At 47.6% G+C, this 24271-nt stretch overlaps 1 protein-coding gene across 3 annotated transcripts in view; it reads left to right on the top strand.

Moving 5' to 3' along the window:
- The window catches only part of Atp2b4 (ATPase plasma membrane Ca2+ transporting 4), a 95590-nt gene that overhangs the window by 21835 nt on the left and 49484 nt on the right, over positions 1-24271 (top strand). The window lies entirely within an intron of this gene.

Below are 24271 nucleotides of genomic sequence, written 5' to 3'. Positions count from 1 at the left end.
GTGATCTGGTGCCAGCTGGGTGGGGCATGGAGTCTGGAAGCTGTGACAGCAGGTCGGAGAGACAGGAAGGCTTGGAACTCTCAGACAGCCTTTGGGGAAGTTTCTTCTTCTGCATGTCTGGATCCCACAGGAAGATGTGAGATTACCAGACCAACTTGTGTTTGAAGTGGGAGTTAGAAATGCAAGGTGGCCCATACAGCTCATGGCCAGGCATTTTGGCAGAAGAGCATCCTAGATAAAGCCCCCTATCAACCTGAGAGTAGGTTCACTCACTAACGACCAAGGCTGACCCCTCCTGCAGGGTTGAGCTCTCACCGTGGCTCCTGGTTGGTGACAACTACGAAGTTTTTCTGTCTTTGTTCTATTACATGTTCATGTGTAAAGATGAGCTAAGTATATTCAATCTGCAGCTATATTTTTAAAGAAAAGAAACTTTAAAATACCATCCAAGAATAGAGCAGGGAAAGAAGGAGAAAAGGGAATTAGGGGGATCAAGGGGGCTGTCTACATCAAAAGGATATGAGAGAATGTGTGGCCAAAAATCAAAAAGAGTTTAGCGTGTGTGGTGGGGACAGAGAGGTCATCTGACACACCAAAGCAGTTAGGGTTTTACTGCTGTGAACAGACGCCATGACCAAGGCAACTCTTATAAAGACAACATTGATTGGGGCTGCCTTAGAGGTTCAGTCCATTATCATCAAGGCGGGAGCATGGCAGAGTCCAGGCAGAGATGGCACAGGAGGAGCTGAGAGTTTTACATCTTCACCTGGAGGCCGATAGGAGAAGACTGGCTTCCAGGCAGCTAGGATGAGGGTCTCAAAGCCCAAGCCCACAATGACACACTTCCTCTAAGAAGGCCATACCTACTCTAACAAGGCCACACCTCCTAATAGGGCCACTCTCCATGCCATGCATATTCAAACCATCACAGGGTAGTTCCAAATCATTCTGGATGCCAGCCTGTTGGAGGTTGTACCAACTGGTTTTCTTAAATTCAAGAGTGATGTGGAGTCCCTGGGGCTTCTGCGGCAGATACAGGCCACCCAAAGAATGCTGGCACGTGTTTAGGGCAGGACCACAGGTCAGATCATGAAGTCTTGGGTTCACTCACAAGCTATGGGACTCTGGCTAAACTCTGGACCACTGTCCAAATAATCCTGTATTTTACGAATAATACAGAAGAATCTTTTATTATTCTATTATTTCACTCAGTACCTCCTGCAGCAACACCCAAAGAGAAGGAACGGAATGTGTCTCTTAGCTCCAAATTCTGTCTTTTGTCTTTTTAAAATATCCAATAATATAATTGTGAATACCTTATAGGGTTGTTGCAGAAAATTCCGTAACACAAGAAATGTGAATGTGTTGATCCCCCTAATTCTCTTGTATGCCATCGGATGCCTCCAGGTGTACAGAATATTATTTTGAAGGCTGGAGTGAGGAAGCCTGTCCAGTGAGTGTCCTGGGTTCCCTCTTCCCTAGAAGTTTGGGTGGTATTTCTTCAGTTCCTACAAATTAAATGCTCCTTGGGCCGAATGGGCCTTCTTTATGCCGAATGTAAACAGTGATACAGGAACCATCGAAATGTCCTCCTCAAAGTGGGGGAGAAACCTGAGAATGCTGGGAACAACAGAGGATCTGGGGACTGAATTCTACCCTTGACCTTGCCACTAGCTAGAGAGAAAGGCACTTATTAGCCTCGGAGACCCACTTGTAATCTGCTTCTAACCACAAAGAGTTGTTATGATAATCTGAAGTGTGAGAGCTAAGTTGACATTCTCTGGGAAAGTTAAAAACACTGTGATTTGCCTGCAGACGTTTTTTTCTTTTTTAAATCAGATAGCAAAAAATTAAGATCACTGAAACTGGTGGTCTCCACTGGTAATGGAGAAGGTTGGCTAGTTTCTATTCTGGGATCTCAGGCTCCCCACATACTCAGGGGGTGTCGTCTAGTTTGCCTAGCCTTATCGCTGCTGCTGAGAGAAGGACTCTTGGGCCCTCTCTTCTACCCAGTGTTGTCTTCGAAGGCTTGCCGTGCAAAGTGCGGAGCTGTGTTCCCAGTGGTGTTGAGGCCTACACTGGGGCCCTCCAGAGAAAACCTTGCTAGAGTCACTGCCATCACCCATTTTTCTATAAGGTTTGGTCCATAAGGTGAACGGCGGCGGGGCAGGGCCTTTCTCAGAGTTTGGTGGGAAAAGAGGGGGGCGGGGTCGTAGAGAGGGTGGGGCCTAAGCCTCTAGGTTGGCTGCTCTGTTGTGAGTCACAGGTCCTCTTCTTGAGCAATCCCTGCTGCCAGGGTGGAGCTAGTCGTGTTATTTTGGGTTTCTGGGCTGAGCCAGGCCTCAGGGGCTTAGGCCTGCGTTTCCCCAGCTGCTAACCATCCTCAGCAGTGCTGGGAGCCAGCTGCGCCAGGGCGCCTGCGGCAGAGGGCAGAGGGCTGGGAGCAGCAGGTCCAGACATTGCGTGCTCACCCAGGGCAAGGGCGGCAGCTGAGGTCCTCATAGGACAAATTTCCTGCACCAGTCACTGAATCAGGCCTCCGGAGCCTAGGTGGGGCTGGTCTCCATTTAGAACCCAACAAGTCTGACCTGGAAGGGCTTTGGAGACTGCCCTAGGCTGTTTTATTATGGATCCCAGAGGAGATGCACACTCAGGCCTGTGGGGACAACTGAGCCTCCCTCCATTGTGAAATGTAATGGCTCTCTACGGTCCCCACCCAAAGAGAGAGACCAGGCCTCCACGACTTGCTGGCACCCTTGCTTCAATGCCTCTAACTCAGTAATGGAGAACGGCTCTGCTTGCCTTGACTATGCCTTCTCCCACCCTCACCATACTTTACTGAGAATTCCGTTCATTGACAAAAGTCTTGTTAGGTTGACATGTTCAAAACAGTGTGTTGACAATAGGAGTTCATGTCAAAAGGCCTTGCCACAAATGGTAGCTTTGACCATGCACATGGAAAATGACCCCTCTCCTCCCTTCCCCTCCCTTTCTTCTTTATTACATCCCTCCCCTACCACGAGCCCCACCTACCCCAACCTCCCCCTCACTGTCCACTGCCCCCCACATATTCGTTCTCTCCCCCACTTTCTCTCCCCCTATACAACACCTGTTAGGCTGACCTGAAGCTCACAATGAATCCTTGATTTTCCAGTCCTCCCACCTGTGCCTTCTGAGTGCGAAGATGGCCCCCTTCCTCTTCCTGTTCTGCATTCATTGTTCCCTGATTGCCAATGAGGTTGAGCAGTGGAGATGATTCAGACCTGACTCACAGAAACGGCAGATAATAAGAGTTAGCAGGATATTGGAAGAATGATAGAGACCCAGGATACCCAGCTTGACAGGCAGATACGATGAAGAACCAAATAGAGTCAAGGAAATTCTTTTTTTTTTTTTTTTTTTTTTTTTTTTTTTTTTCCAGGCAGGTTTTTTCTGTAACCCTGGCTGTCCTGGAACCTACCAGGCTGGCCTCGAACTCACAGAGATTCACCTGCTTCCCGAGTGCTGGGATTAAAGGCGTGTACTACCACTGCCCAGGTTATTATTGGTTTTTAGAGCCACTATCTCACTGTGTGTCTGAGGTTGATCTTAAACCCATGGTAGTCCTCCTCCCTCAGTCTTTAAATACTGAAATGAGCCACCATCCCCACAACTTCTTTTTGTGACCTTTCCTCTTTCGGGGGTGCCGAGATTGGAACCTCAAAGCAAACGCTATACCACAGAGGTACAATCCCAGGCTCTCAGAAATTACCATTTAAGTGTCTAATTTAAATAGCATAGTAGAGCTAAGGACAAAACTAGTAAACAAGCTTTTTCTGAAGAAATTGACATAGAAGATGGAAGAGATGAAGATAAAAAATATGGATGTATAAAGGGTTAGAGAATAGAGCCAAACTGGCAAGCCTTTTGTTATAAAGGTCATGGGAGCTGTTTAGATGACAGTTGTGACTTTGTGTCAGTAAAACATTATTTACAAAGCCAGGCAACCCCCTCATCTTACCCTCTGTGCTATAATTTGCCAGCAGCTAGAAAAGATCCTGCATAAAGACAGGATGTTCAGAAATTGATGAAATTCAATCACACACACACACACACACACACACACACACATACACACACATACACACACACACATATCTATATGTAATTTGTTTTGTTTTTGCCTTTTGAGACAGGGTCTCTCTACACAGTCTTGGCTGTCCTGGAGTTCACTATGTAGACCAGGCTGTCCTCCAACTCTCAGGATCTGTCTGTCTGAAGTGCTGGGATTAAAGGCATGCTCCACCATGCCCAGCGGACAGCTGTTTTCCTCAAAATTAGAAGACAATGAAAATAATTGCTAACACAGACTTCTGTCATCAGTGAAAAACCTTTTCATGAATGCGGGTATGGTAAAGCCCTTTAGAGCCAGATGAAAACAGAGATTTCTGCCAATATGACTCCCCAAACACACACACACACACACACACACACACACACACACACACACACACACACTGAAGAAACTTCTAGAGGACAAAGTGCAAGAAGAAAAATTACTTAAGGAAAAGAACTAAAATTCCAGAAGAAAGCACAGAGCTAAATCTCAATACTGGTAGGAAGGATAATAAAGATAACAATGTCTAGTGTGTCAGGATAAATGTGAAGTTGTAATTACAGTCCTGATAGCTGTGGCCTATAAATGGGAAGATAAGTCTTGGGAATTTAAGGGTTGGGAGATCCTTGTATAATTCAGGAAGAGGTTAAAGATAGTATTAGATGCAGGTTAGGTTCTTAGGTGAGAGCTGGAAGATCGATCAGCAGGTAAACAGTCACTTCAATTCCGAGGACCTGCATGAAGGTAGGAGAAGAGAACTGACATCCCAGAATTGTCCTCCAGCCTCCACAAATGTGCTGCGGCACACACAAGCCACGAATGCACACACGTGCGCGCGCACACACACACACAGACAGACAGATATAAATTTAAAAATTTAAATGCTTTTAAAACTCTGTAGATGAAAACTGCATCTTCCAAACTAGCAAAGGGAAAGGAAACACAAATGAAGACTATAAATGTGGCTGTAAAAAAAAAATTAATGCTTGGGGCTGGAGAGATGGTTCAGCAGTTAAGAGCACTCTCATTGTAGCTCATGATCAGCTGGAACGCCAGTTTCAGAGGCTCCTATGCCAATCGATACCCTCTGCAGACGGTGCACACATGTGATGCACACATGTGCACGCGCACACACAGGCAAAGCAATCACACACATAAAATGAAAGATACTAAGGTTCTGATCCAAACCATAGTCATTCCTGAGGTAACTGATGTGTTAGTCATTTTAATCACCAATATTCATAAATTTGTGTCATATATATATATATATATATATATATATATATATATATATATGCGTGGTAGGCATGAAACATGATAGCTATTACTATTCTTAAATCAAAGCCTGGAACTTAGGTGGGGACTCACATTGATTTTAGAAGGAATTAAGTGGGCATGAGTATATCCCTGTCTAAAGGCTTGCAAACAGGGACTCTGAAAAAGAGTATGGTCAGAAGTTAGTAGGGCGAGAGCGAAATGTGTCTCTCCTGCTGGGGAACTTGCTGGTTGTGAGCCGAGTGCTTTCCTACAGACATAAGCCAAATGGCTTGGTACTGCTCCTCGTGTTACATGGTCACTGGGTGGTGGATGCTGTTGAGAACTTGTCCAACATCAGAGCTTGGATTCCAATCCAGGTCGTTAGAATCCAACAAAAGTTCCTTTCCTTTCCTTACCACATGCTATACAGCTTTTCTCAACTTCTGACTCATGAAGTCAGTCCCTATAGGTTCCAGACCGACAAATGAAATGACGAGTCAGTCAGCCACAGAGTTGAGGATGTAGTTCAAGAGTGAAGTCCATGTTTAACATGCTTGAGGCCCTGGATTTGATTCCCAGCACCACCAAACAATAACACCAACTTACCTCCCCCAATCTGTGTGTGCATGCCTCTCTCTCTATCCCCCCATGTGTGTCTGTGTGTGTGTGTCTGTGTGTGTGTCTGTGTGTGTGTGTCCGTGTGTGTGTCTGTGCGTGTGTGTCTGTGCGTGTGTGTGTCTGTGTGTGTGTCTGTGTGTGTGTGTCTGTGTGTGTGTGTCTGTGTGTGTGTGTCTGTGTGTGTGTGTCTGTGTGTGTGTGTGTCTGTGTGTGTGTGTCTGTGTGTGTGTGTCTCTGGTGTGTGTGTGTTTGTGTATCTGTGTGTTTCATGCATGAACTTAGGAACCAGAAACTTTAACTACTTACACCAAGGTCAAACAGGCAGTGAAGAGGGCTCTGGAATTTGGGCCAACTGCAGAGCCAAGGTCCTTGACCTTGTCCACAAGCCTATGTCCACAATACTCTGAAGGGACTAGTGCCTGGAAAGAGTCTCCGGGCCTAGAAAGTATCTCAAAGGCAGGGTTGTTGCAGGGTTGGGGGCCAGTTTTTTGTCAAGCTCAGATGTGGATTGTGGCTCCCCTCCTTTCTGTGTGTCCTTGGACAAGTGTCCAACAGTTTTCTCCTTGTGAAATAGAAATGATAGTCACCCTCTCTCCTAAGGCTGTTGAGCATCCAGTGAGACAATGTGGAGGCTCTTAGGAACCTAGGGATTCTCTGCGTTGGGGCAGGAAGGCCTCCTTTGTCCTTACTTCAGTCAGGTCTGTGTACTCTGAGGAGGTGGTCGGATGGGGTGACTTTGGAAGTAACAGTAGGTGAAAGCTGACTTTTTCCTCCTGCTATCTCAGTAGATGACTGCTCACACCCTCTTGCCCAGTCCAAGGCTGGGTCACCCAGCCTCATTAGGTCACCTGATTGCTGTGTGATGTTTACCAGGCCCTCCTTGGTCTCTCAGTCCTGAGCACGTCAAAGATCACTGTCAATGACTGACCTTTTACCACTGTGACCATGATGGGCCCAGCTGAGTTCTGTGTTACCCTAACACACACACACGCACACGCACACGCACACGCACACACACACAGCATGCCTACAACAGCACTGCTCTTATATTTCTTGTATTTGCTGTCTTTAAGAGGTGTGTGTGTGTGTGTGTGTGTGTGTGTGTTAAAATATATGAAGCATGAAACTTACCCATTTTGCTGGCATTAAGTACATACGGCCACACTGCCACACTGTTGTGAAACCATTACCACCATCCATCCCCGGACTTTTTCATCCCACTCAACAGAAACTGTTCCCTCTGGACAATCCGGCACCGTCCCCTCTCACCCCAACCCCTGGTTACCAGTACTCTTCTTCCTGTCTCTCCTCCAGGTCCTCCATATGAATAGAATCCACATTCTTTGTCCGTTTGTGTCTGACTTATTTAGTTTAGTATCATGTTTTTGATACTCTGTATTGTAATGTGTCTGTTTCCTCCCTTGAAGAACAGAATAACAAGTTCATTGTGCAAGCATGCAGTGCACTGCCCTCACCCATTCCCCGGCAACCAGGCTCTCCTTTAACTGGCTCCCTGGGCCCAGCACAGTCTGCAGGAACTTGGAAGCAGGAAACCAGGGGCCAGCTCTTGGAGGCAGTGAGGTAGATAGGTGTAAAACCTTCTAGGTTTCACCTTCCAGAGATCATTTTTTTTCTTCTTTTTTTGTTGTTGTTTTGGTTTTGGTTTGGTTTTCTTTTTTGTTTTTCATGGCCTCACTATGTAGCTCTGTCTGTCGTGGAACTCACTATGTAGACCAGGCTGGCCTCTGCCTCTCAAGTCCTGGGATTTTAGCTGAACTCTGCTACACCTGGCTCCAGAGTTGATCTCTTCTTGACCGACTGTATGACCTCACACAGGTCCCAGGAGTGCTGCATGGGGAAGTGTCTCTCCGGAGTCTCCATTTTGCTTTAGCCTGCCTGTCCCGGGAAATGTGCCTGCTGTTGCTGTCAGCAGCCTCTTCTCTCTGCTTTTAAAAAGGTCTTGAGGTTTTTTTTGTTTGTTTGTTTGTTTTTTCTTTTTCTCTTCTCTCCAGTCCTTGCTCGTATCTGCCTGTGTGCACACTAATCACAGGCTCTCTTCACAGGGTACAGTGCACCCCGGCTCCTTCATCCAGACTTCTCCAGACTGGGGGTTCCCTGAGGAAGAGAGGCCCTCACTTCCTTCCTCTGCAGCTCACCCTTTTAACACCCAACCCCTCAGTGTCTCTGCAGCTGCACAGCCTCAAGCTAGACCACAGTCTGCACCCTTAAGGTGCCCGTGGCCAGTAACAGTGATGACACGCACAAGCGTCACACATGCACTCAGCATGCCTCACAGCCACCTCTGGGAGGAAGTCTCTGACCTTTCTCCTCTGAACCCTCTGAGCTCACCGGAACAGGATCCCCCAGCTCCGGTGTACCGTTTGAGTCTAAAATGCTCTCCGTTTCTTCTTCTGCCTCTCTCCACTCTCTCGTGTTTGTGCACTATGGGGAGGCGGGGTTCCTAGTACTGGCCTTGGAGTCAGAGTCTCACACGTACTGGACAAGTGTTCTCCCACTGAACTATATCCCTAAGACTCCTTGCTCATTGTCTAAGACAGGATCTTCTGTAGCCCCAAGGGGCCTTGAACTCTGGATTCTCCTGCTTCCTGCTTCCACCTCCCATGTGCTGAGATTATAGGCAATGCCATCCCTGGCTGTTCTGTTTATCTTGAGACAGGCTCTCATGAGGTTTGACCAGGGATGTGCTTGAACAGAGCTGAAGATAAACCAGCCAAATGTATAAAGCCCTGATCCCAGGCCCTCCTCCGTCTGATTTTCTGCCCAGGCTGACTTTTAATTCCCTCTGCAACCCGGGAAAGACTGGAATTTCTTCGTTTTCAAAACTCTTTGGCATTGCTATTTGTGACTCTCTTTTAAAATAGACAGTGTGACTGCCCTCCAAGTAGCTGGGATTATGGGCCTGTACCCACAGGTTTTTCTTGATAGGACCGTGCCACATGTTGTATATCTTAGCTGCTTCTAAATTCTATGGGTGTATGGCTTGCTGTATGGTCTTAATTGGTGAATCACATCACCAATGAGCCTCTGTGTTATTAGAATTTGCCCTGTCTTTAAAAATCATTGCAAAGAGCAAATGGCCGAATGCTTTAAGACCCAGGAAGTCATACCTCAGGACGAGCTCCCGAGGGACATTCTTTTTAACCAACTGAGGAGGTTTTCTGCCTCTGCCTTCTTGCTGACACCACTTAACAAATGGCAAATAGATTCCTCAGACAGGTGCAAAAGTTAGAGATTTGGGAGGAGTCAAAGCAGGGAACACCAGTGTCCTCCTGGTTATGTGGAGTCCAGGGTCAGATCCAGGATGGTGAGCATAGCAACAAGGTGGCCGGGGAAACGGGTAGCCTCTGGCAGAGGGCCAGGCAGTTAGCTTCAACGGTCCACCATCTTCTTACTGTATCCTTTTACTGCGATACTTACTACTTACTGCAATATCTTCCTACTGTAGGCCGTCATCCAACAGCCATGGCCCTTTATACCAAAGGAAACAATCGTTTATAACACTCCAACTTCTAAACAGTGAATTACTTTGTAGTTTTGTTCTTTTTGAATTTAATTTTAATTTGTTTCTTATTCACTTTATATTTCTCTCACTGCCCCCCCCCCATCACTCCTCCCATAATCCTTCCCCATTCTCCCTCCCCTTCAGTTCTGAGCAGGTGCTTCCCCTCCATAACCCTCCACCCTGATTTCAAGTCTCTGCGAGGCTAGGCCCTTCCTCTCTCATTGAGACCAGACAAGGCAGTCCAGCTAGAACATATCCCATGTACAGGGAACAGCTTTTGGGATAGCCTCCATTCCAGTTCAGGACCCACCTGAAGACCAAGCTGCAAATCTGCTACATATGTAGGTGGAGGCCGAAATACAGCCAATGTTCTTTGGTTGGTGGTTCAGACTCTGAGAGCCCTAAAGGTCCAGGTTAGTTGACTCTGTAGATGGGGGTGAGGAGGTGGGAGGCATCTCCAGGAAGAGACAGAGACCTGGGATAAGGTAGTTGCCCAAGAATCAATGGAGGTGACCTTAGCTGTGACTTACTACACTGGGGATATGGAACCTGAAGAGACCACCTCCTGTAGCCAGGCAGGAACCCCAGTAGAGCCATAGAGACACCAACCCACCCACAAAACTTTCAACCCAAAATTTCTCCTGTCTACAAGAAATACAGGCACAGGGGATAGAGCAGAGGCTATCCCCTCTGAGATAGAGAGAATGGCCAACCAATTAACCAGCCCAACTTGAGATCCATCCCATTGGCGAGCACCAATCCCCAACACTATTAATGACACTCTGTTATGTTTGCAGACAGGAGCAAGTTGTTCTCTGAGAGGCTCCACACAGAAGCTGACTCAGACAGATACAGACACCCACAGCCAAACAGTGGATGGAGCTTGGCGATTCATTGTTTTGTTCTTGTTTTGAGATCAGGTCTATATAACCTAGACTAGTCTCAAAATCATGACCCTCCTGCCTCAGCCTTCTGGATGTGGACAAGACTCAGGAAAGACAAGTTAGGAGAAACTGCCATGGATCTGAAGTAGGAAGGGCAGCAGCATGGCTAGGAATGGGTAGCTCTGTAGCTCTGGTCTCCTTAGGTGGTATGGACCCAGAGGCTTATGTCTCTGATTGCTTTGGCATCCCAAGCTGTTTCTGGTATATCCATGGTCAGATTGGTTTCACTGCTAGTTTTCTTCTTCAGATATTGCCTAAGGTCTTGTGGATCCAGAAAATGTTCCAGGCAGAGTTAAGAATAATTTAGTTCCATTAGATGTCTTTGCAAAGATTTTAGAGAGATGAATATAGCCCATGATATAAGGCACATCCAAAAAAACTTAGCATAGATTTTGTGTCCCAGTCACCTCCTTGCTTGGTACTTTTGTGCAGTGCACACACTATACAACTGTAAGTAGCAGCCTCAAGGAAGCAGAAAGGTCCCCTTTGTTCAGGGCATGGGTATAGGACTGAGCTATAAGGTGGGGGAAGGGAGGGAAGCCGTGAACGAACACTCCTGCATGAAACTTGACTGCCCAAGTAGTATGGCCCCAGATATGCCTGATACGTGTGAGTGAGCAGGTAAAGGAAGACAGTGCTAGCCTCCAGTACATGCCTGATACAGACCACTTTATCCCCCACCTGTCTCTACCCTGATTTCCCATCTGGACATGCAACATGTTTGTCCAGTGCCTGGTCCCATGTTTGGCTCACAGTCAATTTGTGTAAAACCATGAGGCTTATATTAGTTTCCCCAAAATTCTCTACAACACTGGGTAAGATTCTGTGACTTGTGTGATGCTGTAGTCCAGTGGTTCTCAACCTTCCTAGGGTCACAACCCTTTAGCCCAGTCCCTCGTGTGTGCTGACTCCCAATCATAAAATTATTTTCATAGCTAGTTCGTAATTGTAATTTTGCTACTGTTATGAATCTTAACGTAAATATCTGGTATACAGATGGTATACCAGAACACCCTTGTGGACAACCCTTGTGAAATGGGTCATTCACCACCCAAAGGGGTCACGACCCACAAGTTGAGAACCACTGCTGTAGTTGGCAGCAAAGCAGGGATCTTTCCAGAAAAGGCAAGGAACTTACTGGTGCATTTGCCAGTGATATACTTGTGATTTATTGACCTCTTGACTGTGGTTAGCTGATGACAGCTCTTGTGTTTTGAGAAAGTGGGAGGACATGGTGATACTTTGTCTACTGTGGTACCCAAGTCTTTTATTCTAAAGATGGCAGAATCCTCAGCCAGAGACTCTTCTGCCATCTTTAGAAACCTCAGCCCTCTTTGTCACCTCTCCAGGAGGAGGCAAGCTGACACGAACTCCGTTGCTCTCATCCAAATGGAGGATCTCAGAAACAACAGTTTCCTCGAGGTCTAAAAGGGAATTCCTTGGCCAGGTGGCTGATTTCTGCTGACAGCACCTGCTGGGAGGACATGGTAGCAGGCTGGCACTTGACAGTATCCCACCCATCCTGTCCCTTTGGATTGAGAGTTGAAAGGGGAAGCAAGCAGGAGACTTGGACAGGTAGTGTGTTAATGCCATGGAGGGGTGGGAGGCCAAGAAGACCTTAGCTGGGGGAAACTGATCCTTCACACATAGTTTGGGGCTGTTGGCCTCATCTGTCTTCTCCAGGTCCAGGCTCTCCAGAGGCAGCTCGGTCTCAGCTCACCTCTCTAGGCATTCTGAGGTGATCTTACCCTGGATAGGGCCTTATTCTACAAGGGCCTCCTCTCTGTTGCTCTCGGGAAGATTGGGATGGTTTAGGTTGCACAAGTTTTGCTCTGAGTCCTGTAACCATCTCCTCAGTTTGTACACACCCTCCTTTCTTGAAACTATTCCCATAGGAAGAAAAAGGCAGTTCCCTCCCTACCCGTCTTTTGGGCCAAATCTCTATTTGTCCTCCTGGAAACCATAGCAACCTGGCCTCCGAGGCCACTTGTACCATCTTGGAAGCTAGTATTTCAGGCCTATGGGCTCTCTGGTACTTTTTGTTTTCTTTTCCCAAACGGCCACACAGCCTCTGATTTCTTTTTCAAGGAGAAAGGAGAAAGTTTTCAAAAACGAATCAAGCAATCCCCACCAGCCGTTAGACATTCCTTCTCCCGGTAGGTTCATAACGGAAGCAAAATTCTCTAAGGGGTCAGGAATGTGGCTACAGGCAGTGTTCAGTGTGAGTCTGGAAGCCATCTCTGCCATATGGCTTATGCCCACTTTGGGGGGGCCTCTCTCTTGTTGCAATTCCTTGGTTACTCCAGAGCCCGAGTTAGAGGTGCTTACACCAGCTTGCACCGGCTCTTCTTCTCGCTGACATGTTTGTCTTTCTTATGGCCTGGCTACCTTTTAAAGCTCCAAGTTGGGGATACAGCCGTACTGTGATGATTAAGGAGGAGCCCAGCTGGAGAATTCCATAGCCTTAGACGGCAAAGTTTCCCCCAGCCTGCTGCCAGCATGCCCCTGCTCCCTCACCCTCCAGGAGAGTCCTCTGAGGCTGGCTGGGGAAGGGGGGGTGAGGGGAAGAGAAAGAAGGCTGTGTCCTCAACTTCTCTTTGGGCCAGCTACTTCCAGGGATGGTGAGACACGAGCTTTCCCCAACACCTAAAAGGGTTATTCCCTAGTGATGAAGATCTTGCTAATTCCAAACAGTTGGCCAGGAAGTGCGAGGCTGGAGAAGCTGGGGAAAGCTCACGCTGGCAAACCTGAGCAAATGTGAAGCGCCCATGGGAGTTTTAGAAACATGGCTGCTCCGTACTCCTCTCCCTTTGGTTCTTCTCTGAATCTTTCCATAATGGTGTGAAGAGACAGAAGAAGGCCTCTGCCGCCAGGCAGGGTAAATCGAATCCTCCATATCTGCTCCTTATCCAAGTTCCATGGGGACAGCAGAACCATCTAGTAACGTGCAGCTGGGCAGCAACGGCTTGCTTCCTTGGGAGCCTTAAAAGCAGTTATCCTGGTGTGTGTTGTGCATCCTTCTAGTGTTCCAACCCCTTCCACAATCAGCCCACTCCTTATTTCAAGGTTGGCCAAGCACATGAAATGCTGACTTTGGGGTTAACTCCATAAGGGGTTCTCCCGTTTCTCTCCTTTCTCTCTCTCTCTCTCTCTCTCTCTCTCTCTCTCTCTCTCTCTCTCTCTCTCTCTCTCTGTGTGTGTGTGTGTGTGTGTGTGTTACTCACTTATCAGTCCTTCATGGCAACTGCTTTGCTACTTCTCCAAGCAGTCAGAGACCACATTGCCAGCTGACCTGGTCAGGCAGGCTCTGATGGACTTGGGAGAATGAAGAGTAGACATAGCGGCCTATGCTCTAACAGAGAGGCCCATGCTGGTGCCTTCGATGGGGGCCCTACAGTGCCTAGCTGCTTCTTGGGATATCCCTGTGACTTTTGCTGCCTGTGTGGATCAGGATGAGGGTGCTTTTGTTCATAGATTATCCAGGTAAGACGAATTAGGATCTGCACAGTTAGGCTGTCCTAGTAAACATCTAAAGAGAGAGGATAGGATATTGAAGTAGCCAGGTGGGGTGTTCCTATACCTAGATATGAGAGAATAGAGTCCATGCTTTCAAATGAAAGAGTGATGCTAGACATCCCCATGATCTCTGATAACCTGGTACTTCACCTCTCATCAGAGAGTGGGAGACTCTCGTGCCGATGGCCCATATGTCTCCTACACCAAAATCCTGGAGTCCAAGGGAGAGATACCTCCAATCCATTCAGTCTGAGCAAATCGGGACATTTAAAAGGGGATCTAGCACAAACACACCCTTCCAGGACTCTGCTCTCCCTCATCTTGGAGATGACACCTCCCAGGATCGCCCTTATTCACTAATTCCACACGATGAGTCAAGCATTAGGCTGCAGCTGGGATACTGCTCACTTGGAAGAAACACACACACACACACACACACACACTGCTGAGGACCCATCAACAGTGACCAGCTGTGGTTGAGTCACCTGTTTGCCTGCCCTTTGTCTCTTTCAACGGTGAACTCCATGTCTGTCACCACGGAGCTGAGCCCTTTGGCTCAGGTGTTCTTTACAGTCCATGATTTTGGAAGCTCGTCTACCCTGGGATTCTGAGACAGGTCGATGTCAGCATCTGTTTTGTTTTATAAGGTCCTGAGTAGTATCCACCAACCTCAAACCCAGGAGACACACGCTGGGGTTTCTGGAGTGTGAGAGGTCACGGTTGCTACCTTCTGAACAGCTTGTGCTCCGCTGTCCAGCAAGATGCCCTGACTCACCACCACCACCACCCTCTTTGCAACCCTCCCTCACCCCTCCCCTCACCCTTCTACCCTCAAGGAACTGGGAAGCTGATGATAGTTAGTTTGACAAGCTTAGAAACTCTGTTCACTCTGCTCTTTTGACCTCAAGGTGCTGCCAAGACTGATATGTGTCTCAGGTTCTGATTTTTTGAAGCACCACTTTTATTAGTTCACTGGGGCTGTCGCTTGAGACTCTGACCTCTCTGGCTGCAGCAGAAGGAGGCTTCCCTGGAGGGGGGGAGCTGGCCCCCTCCCTCTACTCTTCCTGCCCTCTCATCTCCCTATGGGTGGGGTTTTTTTTTTGTATCCTTTCCCAGCCATAGAGGCGTCCATAAACCTCTCAGTTATTTTTCAGTATGGAGGGAATTGGAGCAGCCTAGAAATGTGTACTCTCAAACCCCATCCTCATTTTGTTCTGGTCTAGTTAATATGCCCAACAGCAGTATGTTCCTTACTTATTAGTAAGAGTCTACCATCTGAAAAGAGCTGGAAAAGGTAGAGAAAAGGGATGTTAAGATTCTGAAATCAGTCAGAATCAACCAATCTCTCTCTCTCCCTCTCTCTCTCTCTCTCTCTCTCTCTCTCACTGGGATTGAACATTCTAGCCACTGGCCCCTGGAAGGTGACTCTCCTCTCTGCCATTAAGTGACTACAGAATCTTTAGAGAAGTCACTTCCACACGTGTACCCATGACTAGTGATTTCTTTCCTCTCTCCTTATTTTATTTGGGGTGGGAGAGTCAACAAGGCTGAGAGCCATAGTACTCAGAAACAAAGTTGAGAGTCTGATTTCTGATCATTTTCTGCCTCTGCCATATATGTGTGTGTGTGTGTGTGTGTATATATATATATATATATATATATATATATATATATATATATATATATATATATATAATTTTTCCTGTGCTTGATGGCCTGGAGACACAGTGTCTAAGCAGAAATTAAGCTCAGTTTTAATCCTCCTGTAGCATTTGAACTTAAAGACCTACTCAATGGTATGGTGGGTTCTCAACACCTCTACTAACATCTTAGATGTGTTGTGTAGGGACACACACACACACACACACACACACACACACACACACTGGAGATGACAAGCAGAGGAATGTGTGTCTCTTCAGAAGCACCTGAAACCCTTTAAACCTCCAGCCACTTGTGGCTAGGTTCCACGCCAGACAGCCCTGCCACCCATGCAAGGATGTGGTAGTTTTGAGGCTCTCCTCCTGTCTTCATCCCGGTGACAGGACATGGGACACTGAGGACAGTGGTTGGAGGGTGATGACAAAAAGGCTTTGTCATTCTCCTAAGTAGAAGCTTATAAGAAGGTGACAGGGACCCGGACTTGGCCCTTCCCCCTGATGAGCTGGGCCTCCAGCTCCCAAGATGTAAGGCCTGCTTGTGGGCAGAAGCCAGGCATTCCCTTCTTTAAGGTGCTGGCTCACTCATGCCCTCACTTCTGGTTTCCTCTACCCAGCCCAAGGCTCAAGCTTTGTTTTCTGACTCTGTTCATTTTTGTTCTTGAGAAAGTTGTAGTCCCCTCCTTCTCCCCCCCCCCTTAATGTCATTCTAGGGGGTTGGGAAAGGAAAACTTTCAAAGTAAAATAATAAAAAAACATACCACTCTGCCATTTCAGGCACATAAATAGCTTCACCGTAGCCAGGCTACACACTCTCTTTGCCATAGCAACCTAAAACAAGTGTTTATAACAGCCTGTCAGCCAGCCTGGAAAACAGCAGCTGCTGCCCCCACCAGCACACTGAGGCCCTTGGCCTGGGAGCAGTGGGCAGGCTTGGGGGGGGGGGTGTCCTGGAGACAGTGGGCTTGGCCCTTAGGCAGGCAGGGGCCCTAGGCAGGGTGGGGATGAGGTGGGGGTTAGGGAGTGAGAAGTTCTCACTGTGTGATGTTTCCACCTGTCCTCCTCTCCTGTAGAGACAGAAAGCGGAAATGACAGGGGTTCGGCTCTACCTGAGCCCAAGTTCCTAAATAAACCCAGGCTCCTGCTGTAGCCTATAAAAGAGGTAGTTCTCCTTGAACGCTCATGGGTTTCTGAGATTAAAAAAAAAAAAAAAAGGATGCCAGCATCCAAAGAGCACCTGACAAGAGCAGAGAGGTGGCATGGCCTTGCCTTTGCCTGCCTGTCAGCCTGGAGCTAGGGCAGTGCTCTACAATGCTTTCAAAGCCTGTAACCCTGAGGGGCTGCTGATTTACATGGGGGGAGGGGGTAGAAAGCATCAGAATCCCTGTGGGGCTCTCAAATGCTGCGCTGACCAATGGCTTCTCTATCCAGTTGTTAGAAACGTCCATTCTCAGACTGGCAGTGGTGATGCATGCCTGTAGTCCCAGCACTTGGGAGGCAGAGGCCAGCAGATTTCTGGGTTTAAGACCAGCCTGGTCTACAGAGCAAGTTCTAGGATAGCTGAGGCTACACAGAGAAACCCTATCTCAAAAAAAACCAAAAAAAAACAACAACAACAACAAAAACCAAGGTTGAGGAGGAAAGGAATAGATGATGATGGATGGATGGGTGGATGGATAGATGACAGATAGATAGATAGATAGATAGATAGATAGATAGATAGATAGATAGATAGGATAAGATAGATCCATTCCTAGGCTGGCTTCAGTCCTGATCTGGAAGCTGAGAGAGGGCCATCTCCCAGGAGTCCTGGTTTCCCTCCCATATCCAAAGCCTTCTTTTCTTCCCTCTCCCTCCTCCTCCCTTCCCTTCTTTTGTTTGTTTGTTTTTGTTTTGTTTCTTTTTAACATAGGGTCTTACCATATAGCCACAAACTCATGGTAATCCTCCTGCTTCATCCTCCTAGGTGCTGGGATAACAAATGTGTGTGTGTGCACCCAGTTAGTGTTGATTTTCGTTGTTGTTATTGTGTTTTGTTTGCTTTCTTAATAAACACCTTTCCAGCAAGCTGGCCTCACTCTTTGCCTGTGTCTTCCAGGAACTAGTTGGGGTAAGTGAACTCCAGGAAGGCCAGGGTGGTGAGAGCTCCTTTTCTATGTACAGTGGGACCCAAGGGGTTGAAAGGGGCAAATGGTTGGCCATCCTAACAACTGTCTACGTCACTTGGCAATGTTGCTTTGCTGTCTTTCATATGGAGATCCTAGGCACAGAGCAGCTGCCCTGCCACCCCTTTGTGGTAGACAAGAGAAGTCACCTGGAGCAAGCAGGTCCATACTCTATAGCCAGGAGGGATTGACCCTCCACTTCCCTCCATGAGGAGGACGGAATCTGATGGAATTTGTTTCTAAAAATAACCCCAGAGCCAATCCAGATGCTGAAAATCCAGCTGCAGAAAAGCCGCTCTGTTCCCTAGGAACCAATGTGTGGAAAAAACACAGCAGCCCCAAGAAAGGCAATCTCTGTCATCCAAGAATGTGTCTATACCGAATGCTTGAGAGTCACTGCCCTTGGGCACTGAATGTAGCCCAGCAGCTTCCTGTTCTAGGTCCGAAGGGTGAGAAGCAAATACTCCAGCTGACCATTTGCCCAAGCGTTTCTCATGATCAACGGGGTAGGGAGGCTGCCAGCTCCCCGGATGCCAGACCTTCTATATGGTATTGTCACTCTCACCCAAAATCTACTCTCTACCAAAAGAAAGATATGCTTGCTTTTTAACTCTACATACCCCAACACACACACACACACACACACACACACACACACACACACACACACACAGAGCACAATGGTCATCTAGCCCCAAGAGGATGAAGATGACCTGGGCCAGTGTATCCCAGATGATTTGGAAGAGGGACCTGGCTCTGGGTCCCAGGGGGTTGCCTTATCCTGTCCTGATAATATGAGTGCCATTATAGGATGGAGCTGAGAGTGAAGGGAAGGCTGTGACAGTGCCCTGGAAGGAAGGTACATTCCTGCTCCCACCTCTAAGGCTGACCTGTTACCATCTAGTGAATCCTCAAGTCTCTTGGAAGTTCACGGCTTCCAACTGGCTGTCACAACAGATAACATGGCAGGGAAATCCTTGTGTATGCCCTCTTCAGGTCCTGTATAAGAACTTTGTTATGTGGTAAACCTAGGCTTAGTTTGCTGGGTCCAGGTTTGCTGGATCCAGATGTGCTGGGTCCAGATATGCTTTGTACTTTGTTTAACTTAGAAATACCTGGTGGCTTCAGGGAGGAGGATGGATTGTGGATCTCTGAGGTCATACTTTCTCTAGGTCGTTCCTCAAATGCTGACATTGCATTTCTTTCTCCTGTATCTCAGGTTGGCCTTGAACTCCTCTTCCTCTTCCTCTTCCTCCTCCTGCTCCTCCTACTTTTACCATCCTGAATTGGGATGGGCTTAGAAACATGCACTACCACACCTAACCAGGAAGCAGTACTCTCCCCTCAGGAAGGATTGGCCCACAGCACCCAGGTCTAAGAGCTAACTGAGCATCAGATTTCTGCATCTGGCCACAGAGTGCCATCCTGTGGTCCAGTGCCCTGCCTCACTCGGCTTCCTGCTATGAGTGTAGCTCTTGGGAAGTGATGAAAGGCAGTATCACTACCACCTAAATGTTACCAACACTCTGACAAAAAGTCCTGCCTTCTGCCTCTGACCTCCTTCCCATGTGTCTAAAGGGAGAGCATGCTTAGGTCAGTCTGCCTGGGAGCTATGTGAAGGGCCGGCTCAGGACAGTTCAGACACAGCAGCCTGCGGGGCCAGGTTCTTATTTTGTCTTTGAGACAGTCTCACTGTCTCTTGATGGCTCTTGATGGCCTAGAGCTTCTGTGTAGCCCCAACTAGCCTTGAACTTTTCCATCTCCCTGCCTCTGGCCTCCCAAGGACTAGAAGAACTGCATGGCCAGGCTCTTGCCAACTTTGTTTTTTTTCCTTTAAAAATAAACAATCAAAACTTTTTAAATTACATTTACTTGTTTGTATGGGGGAGTGTGTGTGCATGCGGATGTGGCCAAGGCACTCAGATGGATGTCAGAGAGCAACTTGTGGGAATCCATTTTCTCTTTCTATCATGTATGTCCCAGAGATCAAAGTCAGACCATCTTCCTTGACAGCATACGAGCTCTCTGAGCTATCTCATTGGCCTGCCTTTTTAGATGGGATCTCACACAGGCCAGGCTGATGTCAAACTCGGTATATAAGCTGGACCTGAACTCTTGATCTGCTTCTACCACGGACTAGGATTCCAGAGCCACTCTGGCTCTGGTTTATGTGGTGCTGAGGATGGAACCCAGGGTCTCCTACAGGCTAAGCAAGCACCCCACCAGCTTAGTTCCATACCCCAGCCCACTTGACTCTTTGGGAAGTGTTGGAGTGCCAGAGAGATTCAGACCTGAGCAGGCCTTCTCGGTGAAGGTCTTTAAGGGTAGAAAAACCAAGATAGGTGGAGGGATGAGATGTGTATCTGCATTCCTTGGCTCTTCTCAGGTGGGGACTGCATGCCCTTAGAGCCTTGCCAGTCTAGAGCCCAGTTCATCCTGCCTTGGGATGGTGTCGGGGTGGTGATGTGGAGTGGGAGAGAGAGGAAGGTTTGGGCCACGTCTTCTCATGGTGAGCTTTGAGTCTACCACTACTTAGAAAAATCAAAGGGTGTTTCATCAATACCAAAGCTTGTCTGAGTCACGATCAAGAGACCAATAGGTTTCTGTGGGCCCTTGTGGTTTAGGGGTACCGCTATAGCTTTGTTTTCATTTCCCTATAGCTTTGCTCACGTTTCCGAGGTAGAGTGGATTTGGGTTCAGATTAGGGCTCAAACCCTGCCTCTCTGGAGACATATTTGTCTCTGTAAAATACGGTTGTTGATGGACATTCAGTGACTCAGCATATGTAGTGATGTTAATATCTACCAAGAACACAGCACCCAGTCCTTGTCAGCCACTGTACTAGGGACTGTATAATATTTGCGTTCATATTATATACACTTGGTATCTTTCTCATATTTACATGAAGTGTCAAGTATAGCACCTATTACAGTGAATGTACCCAGGAAACAATATTCTCCTCCTTTCCCACCTCTCTTCACCCCTGCCCTGCTCCTGACTATGAGAGAAAGTGGAGCCCCCTTTGGAATGGGGGGCACTCATCAGTGCAGACTACAGGTACCCTGGGGAGCTAAGGAGCAGTTTTCAGATCTCAGTCTGGTGCATCCCATAGACGGGGCCAGCCTTTTTACCTACCCAGAGAGCTCTTCTCCATCCATCTCACGTCATGCTTGAGAGTGACTCCTGGAATGTCCCCAGGTATGAACAACTTACCCTAAAGCAAAAACTCTTAGCCCAGAGAAAAGGACAGAACAGGGTGGAATGTGAATGTCTGCTCTCCTAAGCTGCTCCAGTAGAGTGATCCATGTCATGTATTACTCTAGGCAGTCTGTCTGCAGTGCTGCACCAACCTGGAGGCCTAAATCCAAGCCCCCTACCACATTTCTCCATTTCCCAGCATGCTCTATTATTGCCGTGGCTCATCCAGTTTCAGAGGAAGCTATGGCCTGGGAGGATTGGGGGACAGATTCCTTCCATATCTGCAAAGATGACCTTCTCTGTCACCTACATAGGCAGAGTCACCCCCTTTCCCTGATGATCTGGAAATGAACCCCTTCTTCAGCACCCTAGGAGAGGATCTTAGAGGAAGGGGCTCCTTGGACTGAACTGAAGGGAAACCTAATCGGGCTATTGTTGAGTTGAGCTTTGCTGACCCAGGTCATAGGGCTTTCTTCTTATTTGGGGTACCTGCTAAGGAGTCTCACTGCACCCCTTATCAGAAGGTGTGGGGTGTCATGTATCTCAGAAGCATTGGGAAGCAGGGCTGAGTGATCACATGAAGTAATGTGATTTCTTGCCCCAGGAAGAAAGGAGGAGACGTCCGCCTTCTAGCCGTTATCCCCTGGGTTAGAAAAGGCTGAAGACAGGATGGAGAACATACCTAGCCCAGAATGCTTTCCTCCGAGTGACTGACTAATCCTGACCCAACAGAGGTAGCACCTCTCTGGCTGGAGTAATGAAGGCTCACAGATTTTTCTTCAGCAGTTGCCTAATAAGGGTAGGCGGAAGCTCAGCAGTTACCAAGAGCTCACATTCTAGAAACTCCTGTGTCCCTCAGTGCAGCAGGGCTTTAGTGGATCCCTCTGAAACCTGAGGTCTCCATCATATGCTGTTACTTAGACTCTTGAATCAATGGCTGGACAGCTGATGTGCCGAGTATACGTCTCTGACTCTCCTGGAGCAGTTCTGTAGCATTCTGCCTTCTAATCATCTGTGTGAGAGGAAGACTTTCTCTCTCTTGAACCTGAGGAGAGGTTCAAAGTAAGGACTCTGGACTTAGATAGCCCTTTCTCGTTCTCGTGAGACCCAGGACCATAGGTGCTAATGACTCTTCCTAGTGGCTACAACCCAGCTCCTGGTATTGTTAAGGAAGCTGTCTTAGAATTTTCTTTTCCTTGGAGGGTGGGGGCTCCCTGGAGAGGAAAATTGGAGAGGTTCATGGAGCAATTGTTCTTCTGCTTAAAGGACAAGAAAACAAAAGTTCACTCAAATCAAGTGAGGTTTTTCTCCCATTGCTTGAATGCCCTGTGTTGAACAGAGAACATCTAACATCCTGAAATGCTTGTGCATTAAGTCCAGAATCCTTCCTTTACTATTACCTTAACACGATGTGCTATGTACGGCTGATTCTTCTCCCAATTAAAGGTTCTTAGCAGGCTAGAGGTGACTGGGAGAGTAGCATGGGTGTTTCTGAATGTGCTACCGGTGTATTCAGTAATAAAAATATCAGCATACCTGTCATCCCGGCACTTGGGAAAGCTGGAGGGGGTGGTGCGGATCATGAATTGAATTTACAGCCAACACTGTATAGTGAGCCCCAGGACAGTCCATAGCAAGAATGTCTGTAGAGGCTGGAGAGGTGACTCAGCAGTTAAGAGTACTGGCTGCTCTTCCAGGGAACTCAGGTTTGATTCCCAGCACCCACACAGCAGCTCACAACTGTCAGTAACTCAAGCTCCAGAGGATCTGACACCTTCTTCTAGCCTCTTTAGAAACAAGGCATGCAAGTGCTACACAGACATCGCATGCAGGTAAAATACCCATATACATACAAAACTTTAAACTAAGAAAAGTAAAATGTGTTGGACAGTGGTGGCGCACGCCTTTCCTCCCAGCACTGGGGAGGCAGAGGCAGGCAGATCTTGAAGTTTGAGGCCAGCCTGGTCTACAGAGTGAGTTCCAGGACAGCCAAGGCTACACAGAGAAACCCTGTCTCAAAGAAAGAAAGAAAGAAAGAAAGAAAGAAAGAAAGAAAGAAAGAAAGAAAGAAAGAAAGAAAGAAAGGAAGGAAGGAAGGAAGAAAAGAAAGAGGGAGGGAAGAAAGAAAGGAAGGAAATGAAAGAAAACAAAGAAAGGAAATGAAAGTCTGACTTCCCATTTCATGCTCATCGGCATTACCTTGGACATCCCCCTCAAAGGTTAAAGGTCAAGATGGGTCGCTTGCTGCTGTAGCCCCTCTCATCCCTTACAGGCTTGGAGAACTAAACTGAGATAAAGTCCCGACAGTTGGGGGAAGGGGGAGATGCATTCCAAGATACCCACCCACTGGATCCCTAAGTGTAGGCAACAACAGGAGGATCTCTGGAAGTTGCTGGCCAGCCCGCCTAGTCTATGGGAAGCTCTAGATTAATGAGAGACCCTAGCTTAAAGTTTACCTATGTCCTCTAAGCACATGTATACACACAAAAATGCACACATACCTGTGTGTGCATACAAGTGTGCATACACAAAATTAGGTATAGTAAGAAATTAACAAAAATAATTAGCAGAATAATTAAGCAATTGTAACAGCATAGTTATGTGAACGTGTGCCCCGCTTCTTGTACCATCCTCGAGTCTTCTTCCCATGGGATTTGAATAGGAAGCTAGTGTGGGCCCTGCTCCTACACTAGTCTTAATGAGGGAGTTAGACCTCCTGCCTCAAGAAAGCTTTTTGGGATTCTCTGCTTGCTTAACTCATTGTAAGTTGGAGTATTGGGGAGGTGGATGGAGTGCGCTGGCTGAGGGGCAGAGGTGTGATAACCTCCATCCCAGAGGAACCTCCCTGAAAAAGGATTGGTTGGAATCAGCCAGGGGCTTTGGCCAGATGGGATTTCTGGAGAAAATAATTGATTAAAAAGAACCAAGTACTTCTCTGATGACTCTAGAGTTGTGTTCGCCTTCTGTAAGCATCTGTTCATTACACAGCCAGTTGGCATACCTTGCCAGCCCCTGGCAACATAAACCAATTGAGGGGTTGCTATTTAACCAGAATGGGGCCCCATGTACTTGAGCCTCTCATAGCTGAGTGGCTGGTGTATAACATGTAGCCAGCCCTTGTCTGCAGCTGAGCGTAGAGTTCAGCCCAGTCTCTAAGCCACCTTCAGCCCCACCCATCCCCACATACACTTAGCTGTGCCTACACAGCTCAGCTAAGTGTGTGTTCCAGGTAACTTCTGTCTTGCTGAAGGAAAAACGCCTATCTTTTTCTCTGATGTGTCACTATGCTAACATGA

Source organism: Arvicanthis niloticus, chromosome 10 (genome assembly GCF_011762505.2).
Source record: "Arvicanthis niloticus isolate mArvNil1 chromosome 10, mArvNil1.pat.X, whole genome shotgun sequence".
NCBI classification, from domain to species: Eukaryota; Metazoa; Chordata; class Mammalia; order Rodentia; family Muridae; genus Arvicanthis; species Arvicanthis niloticus.
This window is presented reverse-complemented; position numbering and strand designations above follow the sequence as displayed.